This window comes from Triticum aestivum, chromosome 7A (genome assembly GCF_018294505.1).
Source record: "Triticum aestivum cultivar Chinese Spring chromosome 7A, IWGSC CS RefSeq v2.1, whole genome shotgun sequence".
NCBI classification, from domain to species: Eukaryota; Viridiplantae; Streptophyta; class Magnoliopsida; order Poales; family Poaceae; genus Triticum; species Triticum aestivum.
Genome location: NC_057812.1, coordinates 723,299,805 through 723,314,679, shown reverse-complemented (window position 1 = coordinate 723,314,679; position 14,875 = coordinate 723,299,805). Strand labels below are relative to the sequence as shown.

General features: G+C 46.1%; 1 pseudogene; it reads right to left on the bottom strand.

The window, feature by feature from the left end:
• Positions 1-1,493: 1,493 nt before the first annotated feature.
• Positions 1,494-14,875, bottom strand: part of LOC123153883 (putative receptor-like protein kinase At4g00960) — a 53,746-nt pseudogene continuing 40,364 nt past the window's right edge.

Below are 14,875 nucleotides of genomic sequence, written 5' to 3'. Positions count from 1 at the left end.
GGATGCGAGGACGCCTATTGCGCCACCTCCAGCGCGTCGGCATGGGCGGCCACCTCCATCCGAATTTGCGTCGCTGTGCTTTCTACCACGCTTGTGCGGCATGTCGGCCAAATTCGTGGACACTGACAAAGAGGCCGCCATAGTGTGGCCTGGTGGCCCGGGTAGACCAGGATGCACTACGTGGAGACCATGGCCAACATGACGCTCGCCATTGCCAACATCCCCGTGCTCGCGCGCGTCGATTGGGGGTACCCGGACGCCCATGGTCAAGTCGCTCGCCCGGCTCGGCGCCAACAGCAATGTCGTGGTCCCCAGTCCGCAACATCTCCAAGATTATCGGCAGACGGCCTGTGCACGTTTGTCACGTGTGCTATACTTGCGCTCGACATGGTGTGGATGGTGCTGGATGATGAATGTCGACCAGAGTGTACGGAGCATGGATGGAGCTGCTGGTTGGTGAGCCCTAAATCTGTCTCGTCGTGCGTTCGACTTGGTGCGAATGGAACTGGTGGGCTCATGCACATTGCTCGGCTAAATGGCTGAGGCCACCTACAGAACATGGGGATAAAGCTCCATGCGGTAGGTGTCCGGACTAGGGGGGAAGAGCCCTAAATGGCTGAGGCCACCTACATAACAGGACTGTTGATTATATTGAGGTATTGAAATCAGTTGGAAAAAATGACTTGAAGCGACATGTTTTTTTTTAATTATCCAGGAATCAACTATACAATAAACTATTATTTGTGCTAAACACAAATCAAATAGACGTAGCTTTGTAAGTCATATACAAGCAGACAGATGAGTAGTGGAGTCATATTCACAATCAGAGCCAATCATATAGGAGTACAATTGAACGTTTTCTTTCTGTTGTATTATATGGTATGTACAGTTTTGGTCAAACAAAGATGAAAACCCCCTTGTAACCAATAGTTCACTTATCCGGGCTTAGCGAAAGATTGTTTACGCGAAATATTGGATCTCTTACGCCATCGTTGCCCTTTCCGACATTTGTATTAATTTAATTTCTGCCATGCCGCTACTCTTACTTGCACCATTATTCATTACAAGTTTCATTTGTACTAGCCGAATATTGACTAGACATAGCTTTTGCAACTAAGTTCTCTTTTTTGGTTTACCGATCTCGCCTTCGTTTCGGTGGCTGTATCACGTGCTGATGCACACACACGCACAGTGACACAATTGGTGAGACTTGTCAACAAACAAAATTCTGACTTCTCAACAACAGTTATTTTTTGTTGTCGATTCAATACTATATGAAAATAAAAAGGAAAAGATTTGCAAGCCAACCTAATCTGCTGATTATATTGCGGTACACCGTATTAATATAATTTAAAATATGTTTGATTTGGACATCTTTTATTGGTTGAAGAAAGCGATCTCTCTGTAATTTCATTCACAAAATGACAACGTTCAGTTCTGCTACAAAACATTCGTAAATATATTTTGCTCTGGACATCTATCAGTTTCGCACTCTAACTACAATAAAGATCATTTGCACTGGGCACTAATTGAATAGACAAAGTATTGCAAGTTAGTATTCTTAGAAAACTCGCCACATTGATTTCCTCACCGGCGTCAAAAACAACATCCAAATTCACGTCATCAACTATGTTGACCGACTCATTATTGAACATGTTGGCAGTTATATCCTCAACTGAAAGGCAATCATTCACTTTGGTGCTCCAAACAGTGAATTCGCTGGTACAATCTCTTGGTGCCTCGGCCTGCGGTTGCCTTGTTATTTTGACATTACACTTGGATCGTGGTGGCATAAAGTCTTTCCGCGGCTGTGCACAGTATGACAGGGGGTTCATATGTTCGATGTTGAAGGCAATGTAAGAGCCTGTCTCATTGGTTAGCTGAATGGCGCATGACATCTGTTTGCTAAGTTGAAAAGGAAAATGTAGTTCGAGCGGCTCAATTCCAAGCATATCGTCATCCTCCGAGTAAGCGATTATCTGCAAACAAAGAGCAGAACAAATATGTTATATTTTTTTGGGATAAGTATATTTTTCGTCCTCGAACTCTTCTGAGAGTTTAGAAATCATCCCTCAACTTAAAATCGGATAGTTTTCGTCCCTCAACTATCAAAACCGGATAGTTTTCGTCCCTCACGCTGTTTCGGGCGGTTTTCATCCATCATGTACAGTAAACTTGCAAATAGTAAATTCAAAAAATAGCAAAAAAAAAGTCAAAAAATCTGAAAATTTGTGGGATCAAAATTCCTCGGGTGTGCAAGGTGCATGCAAATTTTCATATTGTTTGGACATTCCAGGTGCTCATGACAAAGAAAAAATTGTAAATATGTACGTTGGTGAACAGTAAATAAAAGAAATAGCAAAAAAATATGAAATTTTTTGGCATCAAAGATGCTTGGGTGTGTAAGGTGCTTGCATATTTTTGTGCTGAAATGACATAGGAGGAGTTCTAGCAAAAAAAATAAAATAGTGCACTTTTTCAAAGTTTCTTTCCCAGCCAATTTTTGTTTTTTTTGCCACGAGCTCCCACAATGTCCAAACATCGTGAAATTTTGCAGGCACATTGAGCACGCGAGCATCTTGTATGTCAACAATTTTCATACTTTTTTGAATTTTTTTTCTATTTTTTTCGAATTTACTGTTCACTAACGTACATATTTATGGTTTTTCCTTTGTCACGAGCTCCTGGAATGTCTAAATAGCACAACAAATTTCACACACACCTTGCGCACCCGAGGAACTTTGATCCCACAAATTTTCAGATTTTTGACTTTTTTCTTTCTTAAATTTTTACTGTTCATCGGTTTACTGTTCATTCGGACGAAAACCGTCCAAAGCGGCGTGAGGGACGAAAACTATCTGGTTTTGATAGTTGATGGACGAAAACTATCCGGTTTTGATCATTGAGGGACGAAAACTACCCGGTTTTGAGTTGAGGGACGATTTCTAAACTCTCGGAAGAGTTCGAGGACGAAAAATATACTTATCCCTATTTTTTTTGGACAAATGATATATGTATTGCATAACTAGTGAAGGAGCCAACTCGGTGATAGAGCCATGGCAAAGCACGAAGGCTTCTTGCCGATTTTCTCATTGAAAATATTCATTAGTTCTTCATTTTCTGCAGTGGATTGAATTGAGGATCCACGCCAGATCCCAGGCAGCTCCCCAGGCTGGTTGGACTGTAGCTCCACCATTGTGTATAACATAAGGACAAGATAGATGGGGAGTAGCGAATATCCATTTCTACATCCGAGCTCATCTGATCACGGTGAACACTACAATAAAAAAAAGTCCAAAAAAAACAACAAATAATTGCATGGAAGATGTTTGAGTGCGTGAGATCTGTGCAAATTTCAATGCGTTAGGACATCTGAGTGGCTCTCAGAAAAAAAAATCGGTTCGAACAATAACCTTTTTCACATACCTATTTTTTTTGCTGAGAGCTACTCAGATGTCCTAACATGCTGAAAATTGGAGGGAACCTCATGCACTCAAACATCTTCCATTCCAAAAAAAAATCAGTTTTTTTTTATTTTCCTAGTATTTTTTTTTTACTATACACAGGCAGGAGCAGATGAGCTCGGGAGCCATTTAGCCGGTCTCGGAGAGTAGTCCATAGCAAACTAATATGTATGAGGGAGCATAAGAGCTTGCCTGTCCAAACTTATGTTTAGAGTCATTTCTGATTGATCCGTTAACACCTTCCGTTTGTCTGATATCATCCATGATATCCCATATAAAAGGTCGTTTGGATGGGTCAGTATCCTTGCAGAGTAACCCAATTTCGATGCACTTTGCTACTTGTTGGTAAACCAGCTGTGTTTCCTTCCCTGCTTTCCTCTATCTATGCCTCCATCTCCTAAGTTCCTGCCATTCCATCAAGATGACATATATAGAATAATTCAAAATGTTTAACCAATAATTTCAACTAATGGAAGAATGACACATACGACAAAGCCAGCTTGGACGCATCTCTCTCCTGTACACAAAGTTAGATGAGGCGCTCGCACGATAGCACGTAATGAATGTGTGGGTATTGATCCCAGCTTTTGGATACTGTTGGTTTATATATAAAAACTCTGGGAGTTTTTGATTTATTGTGGAAATTACTCTCTTTACATATATAGAGGCTGGTGCAAATGTGGATGTATATAGTCTTTCAATGTAGCGCTGGAATGTTGTTCTTTTATCTAAAAGAATGATGCAGGTGCCAAAACCGTAGTATCTCCGTTCTGAAAAGAGCATTTCGGTGCAAAACTCTCATAAATAGACGGTCCAGGGTAGACTAGACGCCAGACATGCATGGTGACTTTTCAAAAGATGATGGTTGATCCAGAATAAAGACACCAACTGTGCATGATCCATCAAGTTTAGTTTCGATGCGACTGTATCACCTCTATATATCAATTAAATGAAATGTCATTTATCAAAAAAAATTAAGTTTGATTATTAAATGAAATGTCCTTTATGAAAAAAAATTAAGTTTGATTATTAAATGAAATGTCCTTTATCAAAAAAATTAAATTTGATTCACCGCAGCAAATTAATTTTTTTGATAAAGGACATGCACGGCATGACGGGCAGGCCGGCGGGGATCCAGTTGGCACTCCCAGCGGGTCTCTTGCTTGAGATCACGGTGTGCTCGGACATCCGCACCCTAGTTCGCTGCTCTGCGTTAGGCTAATTCCATCGTGCGACCCCATCCTGTTCGGCCTCGTTCATTTGGGGTAAAAAGGACAAATCAGACGGCCCAGTGCGCGACGGTCTGAACCCATCCGGTTTGTTTTGTGTCCGGGCCGACCCATTTCGAGCGCAAACATGTGCCGGGTTTGGGTCGCGGCGGACATTGAACGGACGCGTCGGGGCCGCGTGGCAGGCGACCACCTACCTCCCATCCCCCAACATCAATGTGCACGCGCGGGTGGCCCCATCTGTCATCCGCCCAGCGAACGGTCGTCGTCCTTCTTAAATGGGAAGCCATGGACCGGTCGTCGTCCATACTTCCCACTCCGACCCCTCTCTGCCCCCTTGAAACCCGACACTCCCCAAACCCTAGCCGCTCCCCTTCCTCGAACTCGTTGGCCGGCCGCAGCCATGGGGCTATGGAACTACGGCCGCAAGGGGAAGCACGGCCGCAAGGGGAAGCACGGCCGCGAGGCCGGCTACTCCTCGGAACGCCGCCGCGGCTCCGTGAAGAAGGAGGAGCCCGCATCACCGCCGCGCACCTCCCGTCGGGTCCCCGCGCCTGCCCCCTTCACCATCGCCCCTAGGGCTGCCGGCGAGCACGACCGGCAGTACCTCAACGCCAACGTATGCCGGCGCTACTGGGAGACGAGGACGCCGGTTCCGTGGAGCGACGTCCACCTCCTCAACAATTGGCACCTCTCCGCCGACAGGGTCCCGATCCCACCGGTGCCAATGAGCGGTCGTGCGTGCCGCGATGAGATCGAGCGCCGCCGCCTCCTCCTCCCGACGACCTCTACTACGATGAGAGGTACGCCCCCGACTCCGTGCTCTGGGACACGTGGCTCCAGGACGAGCATGACGTGCGGCGCACGTCCTACTTCGCCGGCACGGTGCTAAGGCCGCGGCCGCCACGTCGGGAGATGCGCGGGCGTATGTGGGTGCGCGGCCTCACGCCCATGTCGTCGCCTTCCCCGTCTCCGTCACCACCTCCACCTCCTCGCATGACAGCGGAGGAGGAGGCCCGTCTCATGGCACGTGTCATGGAGGACTCAATGCGCACGCACGATGAGTGCCAATGGGAGGGCCTCGAGGAGATGACGGCCCTCTCCGTGGCCGGCAACGTCGCCCATCTCCGAGCTGGAGATGGTGGTGAAGGAGGAGGTGATGGAGGAGCCGCTGGTGGCCGGGTTCCACCCGGGCCTGGTGGGCCAGCGCTGGAGCTGGTCGTGCACGGCTCCGGAGATGGCGGACGTCGTAGGGGGGCGTGAACTGGTGCCCCACGCCGCCGCGGTCACCGGAGAGGGACGCCTCGCCATGGGAGGAGGTGGTGCAGGCACCTGCCACCTTCCAGCCCGCCGCCCCCGTGCACCACGGACTGCCGGCCCACCTCTGGACGCTGCCAGACTACGTCGACCTCGTCAGCGACGACGACGACACCGGCGGCCACTGAAGACGGCCACGACCACGGCATCGACGGGCGCGGCAGGAGCGTGCGGGCGGTGTTTTTTATTTTGTTTTTATGATAATTATGGCACTGGGCCATTAAGTGAACCGTGAAACTGGGCCGTTTTGTGGCCATGACCCCTTAACTTATGTTTTAAGTTTTTTTAACTGCGTTTATTTACTTTCTAAGTCATTTTATTTTAGTTTTTCTATTTTTTATCACGTCCAACACGGACATGATTTGGTTTGTGGCCGCGCGCTGGGCGCATCCACGACCCAACGGAGAGAGGCGGACATGGCCGAACTCATTGCCGCCCCAAAGGAACAAAATCCGGCCAAACCGGACGTCCGTTTGGGGTCGTGGGGTGAAGTTGGCCTTATGCAAACTTCTTTGACGTGACATCCTCGACCTGTCCTTCATACATCGTGTCAGCCAGCATGAGATCATGCCGCAGTGCATCCTCGCCAGCCTCCAAACATCCTCGACCTGTCCTTCTTTGACATGCTCCTCTCTTTGGTGCACCCGGGCACACCCGACACTGTGTTGTTTACTGACGACCATTTGTCATCCCTCATGTCTCGTCACGTAGGTGGCATCCTTGGGGATTACTACTGCCTGGCGTCCTGCGACGATGTCATTCTTCTATGTCGTCGCCGCCATGTTAGCACAACCCTGACCTGTGCGTTTATGACCTCATCACCGGTCAAAGCACCTTCCTCTCGGAGCCATCAGGCCACCCTTACAATAGCATGAGTTCTCACATATGCGTCTTGCTCACGGCTGCAGAGAGCATCAGCTGCTCCTTCTTGCTATTCGTTGGTGGCCTCAACACATCATTCAGTTCCAACGACAACACTCCACACGGCATCATACTCCAGACCTTCACAGCATCGACGAAAACCTAGGGAGCCGTCATCTCTCACGAGGATTTAATCACGGTATTGTGTGTCAACATGCATTTCGATGCCGTCGTCCTCCATGGTGGCCTCGTCCACTGGCTGACACATGGTAGTGGCAAGATCTTCACCTACGACGTCCGAATAGCCGAGCTGGACACGTTGGAGCTCCCTGTCCTTGACCTTGGCAGTCCCAGCTTCGAAGGACGACAACTCCACCTAGGCTCCTACTCCTCACCGGAAGGGTGCATGATGTAATAGCTTCCTCCCCCCACAGGCGACACCGGCGGCGAACCCGCAACCTCTCCCCACCCACCTCCTTCTCCCCCTCGTCGTCGCTCATGGCCTCCGGCAGGCAAAGCTTGCGCGGAGCCGGCAGCGGCGGGGCTGTTGGGGAACGTAGTAATTTCAAAAAAATTCCTACGCACACGCAAGATCATGGCGATGCATAGCAACGAGATGGGAGAGTGTGATCTACGTACCCTTGTAGATCGACAACGGAAGCGTTTGGTTGACGTAGTCGTACGTCTCCACGGCCCGACCGATCAAGCACCGAAACTACGGCACCTCCGAGTTCTGGCACACGTTCACCTCGATGACGATCCCCGGACTCCGATCCAGCAAAGTGTCGGGGAAGAGTTCCGTCAGCACGACGGCGTGGTGACGTTCTTGATGTACTACTGTCGCAGGGCTTCGCCAAAGCACTGCTACAATATTATCGAGGATTATGGTGGAAGGGGGCACCGCACACGCTTAAGAATATGATCACGTGGATCAACTTGTGTCTCTAGGGGTGCCCCTGCCTCCGTATATAAAGGTTCAAGAGGGGGAGGCCGGCCGGCCATCATACGGCGCGCCAGGAGGAGTCCTACTGCCTCCGGGAGTAGGACTTCCCCCCCCCCCCCAATCCTAGTTGGAATAGGATTCGCGAGGTGGGAACAGAGAGAGAGAGAGAAGGAGGGGGGCGCCGGCCCCCTCTCTCCTTGTCCTATTCGGACTAGGGGGGAGGGGCGCGCGGCCCAGCCCTGGCCGCCTCTCCTCTTCTTCCACTAAGGCCCATTAAGGCCCATGTACCTCCTGGGGGGTTCCGGTAACCTCCCGGTTTTCCGGTAAAATCCCGATTTCACCCGGAACACTTCCGATATCCAAATATAGGCTTCCAATATATCATTCTTTATGTCTCGACCATTTCAAGACTCCTCGTCATGTCCGTGATCACATCTGGGACTCTGAACAAACTTCGGTACATCAAAATGCATAAACTCATAATATAACTGTCATCGTAACCTTAAGCGTGCGGACCCTACGGGTTCGAGAACAATGTAGACATGACCGAGACACGTCTCCGGTCAATAACCAATAGCGGAACCTGGATGCTCATATTGGTTCCTACATATTCTATGAAGATCTTTTATCGGTCCGACCGCATAACAACATACGTTGTTCCCTTTGTCATCGGTATGTTACTTGCCCGAGATTCGATCGTCGGTATCCCATACCTAGTTCAACCTCGTTACCGGCAAGTCTCTTTACTCGTTCTGTAATGCATCATCCCGCAACTAACTCATTAGTTGCAATGCTTGCAAGGCTTCAGTGATGTGCATTACCGAGAGGGCCCAGAGATACCTCTCCGACAATCGGAGTGACAAATCCTAATCTCGAAATACGCCAACCCAACATGTACCTTTGAAGACACCTGTAGAGCTCCTTTATAATCACCCAGTTATGTTGTGACATTTGGTAGCACACAAAGTGTTCCTCCGGCAAACGGGAGTTGCATAATTTCATAGTCATAGGAACATGTATAAGTCATGAAGAAAGCAATAGCAACATACTAAACGATCGGGTGCTAAGCTAATGGAATGGGTCATGTCAATCAGATCATTCAACTAATGATGTGATCCCGTTAATCAAATGACAACTCTTTGTCCATGGTTAGGAAACATAACCATCTTTGATTAACGAGCTAGTCAAGTAGAGGCATAGTAGTGACACTCTGTTTGTCTATGTATTCACACATGTATTATGTTTCCGGTTAATACAATTCTAGCATGAATAATAAACTTTTATCATGATATAAGGAAATAAATAATAACTTTATTATTGCCTCTAGGGCATATTTCCTTCAGTCTCCCACTTGCACTAGAGTCAATAATCTAGATTATACAGTAATGATTCTAACACCCATGGAGCCTTGGTGCTGATCATGTTTTGCTCATGGAAGAGGCTTAGTCAACGGGTCTGCTACATTCAGATTCGTATGTATCTTGCAAATCTCTATATCTCCCACCTGGACTAGATCCCGGATGGAATTGAAGCGTCTCTTGATGTGTTTAGTTCTCTTGTGAAATCTGGATTCCTTCGCCAAGGCAATTGCACCATTATTGTCACAAAAGATTTTCATTGGACCCGATGCACTAGGTATGACACCTAGATCGGATATGAACTCCTTCATCCAGACTCCTTCGTTTGCTGCTTCCGAAGCAGCTATGTACTCCGCTTCACATGTAGATCCCGCCACGACGCTTTGTTTAGAACTGCACTAACTGACAGCTCCACCGTTTAATGTAAACACGTATCTGGTTTGTGATTTAGAATCGTCCGGATCAGTGTCAAAGCTTGCATCAATGTAACCGTTTACGATGAGCTCTTTGTCACCTCCATATACGAGAAACATATCCTTAGTCCTTTTCAGGTACTTCAGGATGTTCTTGACCGTTGTCCAGTCATCCACTCCTGGATTACTTTGGTACCTCCCTGGTAGACTTATAGCAAGGCACACATCAGGTCTGGTACACAGCATTGCATACATGATAGAGCCTATGGCTGAAGCATAGGGAACATCTTTCATTTTCTCTTTATCTTCTGCAGTGGTCGGGCATTGAGTCTGACTCAACTTCACACCTTGTAACACAGGCAAGAACCCTTTCTTTGCTTGATCCATTTTGAACTTCTTCAAAATCTTGTCAAGGTATGTGCTTTGTGAAAGTCCAATTAAGCGTCTTGATCTATCTCTATAGATCTTTATGCCTAATATGTAAGCAGCTTCACCGAGGTCTTTCATTGAAAAACTCTTATTCAAGTATCCCTTTATGCTATCCAGAAATTCTATATCATTTCCAATCAGTAATATGTCATCCACATATAATATCAGAAATGCTACAGAGCTCCCATTCACTTTCTTGTAAATACAGGCTTCTTCGAAAGTCTGTATAAAACCAAATGCTTTGATCACACTATCAAAGCGTTTATTCCAACTCCGAGAGGCTTGCACCAGTCCATAAATGGATCGCTGGAGCTCGCACACTTTGTTAGCTCCCTTTGGATCGACAAAACCTTCCGGTTGCATCATATACAACTCTTCTTCCAGAAATCCATTCAGGAATATAGTTTTGACATCCATCTGCCAAATTTCATAATCATAAAATGCGGCAATTGCTAACATGATTCGGACAGACTTAAGCATCGCTACGGGTGAGAAGGTCTCATCATAGTCAATTCCTTGAACTTGCCGAAAACCTTTTGCGACAAGTCGAGCTTTGTAGACAGTAATATTACCGTCAACGTCAGTCTTCTTCTTGAAGATCCATTTATTCTCAATTGCTTGCCGATCATTGGACAAGTCAACCAAAGTCCATACTTTGTTCTCATACATGGATCCCATCTCAGATTTCATGGCTTCAAGCCATTTTGCGGAATCTGGGCTCACCATCGCTTCTTCATAGTTCGTAGGTTCATCATGATCTAGTAGCATGACTTCCAGAACAGGATTACTGTACCACTCTGGCGCGGATCTTACTCTGGTTGATCTATGAGGTTCAGTAGTATCTTGTTCTGAAGTTTCATGATCATTATCATTAGCTTCCTCACTAATTGGTGTAGGTGTCGTAGAAACATGTTTCTATGATGTACTACTTTCCAATAAGGGAGCAGGTACAGTTACCTCGTCAAGTTCTACTTTCCTCCCACTCTCTTCTTTCGAGAGAAACTCCTTCTCTAGAAAGAATCCATTCTTAGTAACGAATGTCTTGCCTTCGGATCTGTGATAGAAGGTGTACCCAACTGTCTCCTTTGGGTATCCTATGAAGATACATTTCTCCGATTTGGGTTCGAGCTTATCAGGTTGAAGCTTTTTCACATAAGCATCGCAGCCCCAAACTTTAAGAAACGACAACTTTGGTTTCTTGCCAAACCATAGTTCATAAGGCGTCGTCTCAACGGATTTTGATGGTGCCCTATTTAACGTGAATGCGGCCGTCTCTAAAGCATAACCCCAAAACGATAGCGGTAAATCAGTAAGAGACATCATAGATCGCACCATATCTAGTAAAGTACGATTACGACGTTCGGACACACCATTACGCTGTGGTGTTCCGGGTGGCGTGAGTTACGAAACTATTCCGCATTGTTTCAAATGTACACCAAACTCGTAACTCAAATATTCTTCTCCACGATCAGATCGTAGAAACTTTATTTTCTTGTTACGATGATTTTCAACTTCACTCTAAAAGTTTTTGAACTTTTTAAATGTTTTAGACTTATGTTTCATTAAGTAGATATACCCATATCTGCTTAAGTCATCTGTGAAGATGAGAAAATAATGATATCCGCCACGAGCCTCAATATTCATCGGACCACATACATCTGTATGTATGATTTCCAACAAATCTGTTGCTCTCTCCATAGTACCGGAGAACGGTGTTTTAGTCATCTTGCCCATGAGGCACGGTTCGCAAGTACCAAGTGATTCATAATCAAGTGGTTCCAAAAGTCCATCAGTATGGAGTTTCTTCATGCGCTTTATACCGATATGACCTAAACGGCAGTGCCACAAATAAGTTGCACTATCATTATCAACTCTGCATCTTTTGGCTTCAACATTATGAATATGTGTGTTACTACTATCGAGATTCATCAAAAATAGACCACTCTTTAAAGGTGCATGACCATAAAAGATATTACTCATATAAATAGAACAACCATTATTCTCTGATTTAAATGAATAACCGTCTCGCATTAAACAAGATTCAGATATAATGTTCATGCTCAACGCTGGCACCAAATAACAATTATTTAGGTCTAATACTAATCCCGAAGGTAGATGTAGAGGTAGCGTGCCGACCGCGATCACATCGACTTTGGAACCATTTCCTACGCGCATCCTTACCTCGTCCTTTGCAGGTGTTCGCTTAATCCGTAGTCCCTGTTTCGAGTTGCAAATATTAGCAACAGAACCAGTATCAAATATCCAGGTGCTACTGCAAGCTCTAGTAAGGTACACATCAATAACATGTATATCACATATACCTTTGTTCACCTTGCCATCCTTCTTATCCTCCAAATACTTGGGGCAGTTCCGCTTCCAGTGACCAGTCTGCTTGCAGTAGAAGCACTTAGTTTCAGTCTTAGGTCCAGACTTGGGTTTCTTCTCTTGAGCAGCAACTTGCTTGCTGTTCTTCTTGAAGTTCCCCTTCTTCTTCCCTTTGCCCTTTTTCTTGAAACTAGTGGTCTTGTTGACCATCAACACTTGATGCTCCTTTTTGATTTCTACCTCCGCAGCTTTCAGCATTGCGAAGAGCTCGTGAATAGTCTTATTCATCCCTTGCATATTATAGTTCATCACGAAGCTCTTGTAGCTTGGTGGCAGTGATTGGAGAATTCTGTCAATGACGCAATCATCTGGAAGATTAACTCTCATCTGAATCAAGTGATTATTATACCCAGACATTTTGAGTATATGCTCACTGACAGAATTGTTCTCCTCCATCTTGCAGCTATAGAACTTATTGGAGACTTCATATCTCTCAATCCGGGCATTTGCTTGAAATATTAACTTCAACTCCTGGAACATCTCATATGCTCCATGACGTTCAAAACGTCGTTGAAGTCCCGATTCTAAGCCGTAAAGCATGGCACACTGAACTATCGAGTAGTCATCAGCTTTGCTCTGCCAGACGTTCATAACATCTGGTGTTGCTCCAGCAGCAGGCCTGGCACCCAGCGGTGCTTCCAGGACGTAATTCTTCTGGGAAGCAATGGGGATAATCCTCAAGTTATGGACCCAGTCCGTGTAATTGCTACCATCATATTTCAACTTTGCTTTCTCAAGGAACGCATTAAAATTCAACGGAACAACAACACGGGCCATCTATCTACAATCAAACATACATAAGCAAGATACTATCAGGTACTAAGTTCATGATAAATTTAAGTTCAATTAATCAAATTACTTAAAGAACTCCCACTTAGATAGACATCCCTCTATTCCTCTAAGTGATCACGTGATCCGAATCAACTAAACCATAACCGATCATCACGTGAAATGGAGTAGTTTTCAATGGTGAACATCTCTATGTTGATCATATCTACTATATGATTCACGCTCGATCTTTCGATCTCAGTGTTCCGAGGCCATATCTGCATATGCTAGGCTCGTCAAGTTTAACCTGAGTATTCTGCGTGTGCAAAACTGGCTTGCACCTGTTGTAGGTGGACGTAGAGCTTATCACACCCGATCATCACGTGGTGTCTGGGCACGACGAACTTTGGCAACGGTGCATACTCAGGGAGAACACTTTTATCTTGATAATTTAGTGAGAGATCATCTTATAATGCTACCGTCAATCAAAGCAAGATAAGATGCATAAAAGATAAACATCACATGCAATCACTATAAGTGATATGATATGGCCATCATCATCTTGTGCCTGTGATCTCCATCTCCGAAGCACCGTCATGATCACCATCGTCACCGGCGCGACACCTTGATCTCCATCGTAGCATCATTGTCGTCTCGCCAATCTTATGCTTCCATGACTATCGCTACCGCTTAGTGATAAAGTAAAGCATTACAGCGCGATTGCATTGCATACAATAAAGCGACAACCATATGGCTCCTGCCAGTTGCCGATAACTCGGTTACAAAACATGATCATCTCGTACAATAAAATTTAGCATCATGTCTTGACCATATCACATCACAACATGCCCTGGAAAAACAAGTTATACGTCCTCTACTTTGTTGTTGCAAGTTTTACGTGGCTGCTACGGGCTTAAGCAAGAACCAATACGCATCAAAACCACAACGATAGTTTGTCAAGTTGGTGCTGTTTTAACCTTCGCAAGGACCGGGCGTAGCCACACTCGGTTCAACTAAAGTTGGAGAAACTGTCACCCGCAAGCCACCTATGTGCAAAGCATGTCGGGAGAACCGGTCTCGCGTAAGTGTACGCGTAATGTCGGTCCGGGCCGCTTCGTCCAACAATACCGCCGAACCAAAGTATGACATGCTGGTAAGCAGTATGACTTATATCGCCCACAACTCACTTGTGTTCTACTCGTGCATATAACATCAACATATAAAACCTGACTCGGATGCCACTGTTAGGGAACGTAGTAATTTCAAAAAAATTCCTACACACACGCAAGATCATGGTGATGCATAGCAACGAGAGGGGAGAGTGTGATCTACATACCCTTGTAGATCGACAACGGAAGCGTTTGGTTGATGTAGTCGTACGTCTCCACGGCCCGATCGATCAAGCACCGAATCTATGGCACCTCCGAGTTCTAGCACACGTTCAGCTCGATGACGATCCCCGGACTCCGATCCAGCAAAGTGTCGGGGAAGAGTTCCGTCAGCACGATGGCGTGGGGACGTTCTTGATGTACTACTGTTGCAGGGCTTTGCCTAAGCACCTCTGCAATATTATCGAGGATTATGGTGGAAGGGGGCACCGCACACGCTTAAGAATATGATCACGTGGATCAACTTGTGTCTCTAGGGGTGCCCCTGCCTCCGTATATAAAGGTTCAAGAGGGGGAGGCCGGCCGGCCATCATAGGGCG